The following is a 974-nucleotide window of genomic DNA, read 5'->3' as shown; positions in this document are numbered from 1 at the left end:
ACCTGGTACGGGCTGGTCTATGGTTTGAACTTCTTTTAGTGGTTTGGACCAAACCGACCACCAAGAATACACATATATTAGTTATATTTAGTTTTCATATTATATATTCAACTTTATGGCACAATTAAAAGAAGTTTGTCCAAGACATTATGTTTGTAGTTTTCATTTCTCTATTGACGTAGTGTCTATCTAAATTGGTAAAATTCTAAAGTCTGTCAAAAATCAAATCCAAATTCCAAATCATCCTTCAATATATTTGTCCCAAATTTCAACTATTATTAGTGGATTTGTTTAACATTTTTTCAACTTGCTCAATATTGTTTTAGTTATAGGGATAGAGGTGTCTTTTATCGTTTGATATCCTACTTTTTAATAATGTTACAATGGTAGAAATTTCATTTTAAATATAGACGTTATGTTTTTTCTAAGTCTAAAGCCCACGAGATTCACAAACCACCTAAAGTGGTCAGACCAGACCGCCTTTTTGTGATGCGGTTCGAACGGTTTGGTCACTTGCTGCCAAACCCTTGGGTTCAAAAAATTTCTTATACCATCATTGGGATTTGGTTTGTGGGTTGGGGGTTAAGCAGCCCAAACTGGAGCGCCAACGCCCCTAATATATATATATATCCTCCTTTACCCCCACTCACTCTCAAATTCTATTTCATTCTCTCTCTAGACCTATAAAACACAACATTTACACCGAATAGTCACACGACACATACAACATGGACACATAACACAATGTAGATGCAACACTCTTAAGTGGGTGTTTTGGTAATCAAAAGTCAACTATATCAATATGCTGACAAATGAGGAATTAGGTCAATAACTTAAAGTTGTTCTTGAAATAAGAGCAATAACTTAAATGCAAATGTTAAATGTTGAATGGTGGTGTTTAAGATGTATGGACCTGCAAGGGAAGAAGAGAGAATAACTTAAATGCAAATGTTGAATGGTGGTGTTTAAGATGT

This window comes from Cynara cardunculus, unplaced genomic scaffold (assembly GCF_001531365.2).
Source record: "Cynara cardunculus var. scolymus isolate 2C unplaced genomic scaffold, CcrdV1 Un_Scaffold_2322, whole genome shotgun sequence".
In the NCBI taxonomy this organism is placed as follows: Eukaryota; Viridiplantae; Streptophyta; class Magnoliopsida; order Asterales; family Asteraceae; genus Cynara; species Cynara cardunculus.
Note: the sequence above shows the minus strand (reverse complement) of the source record.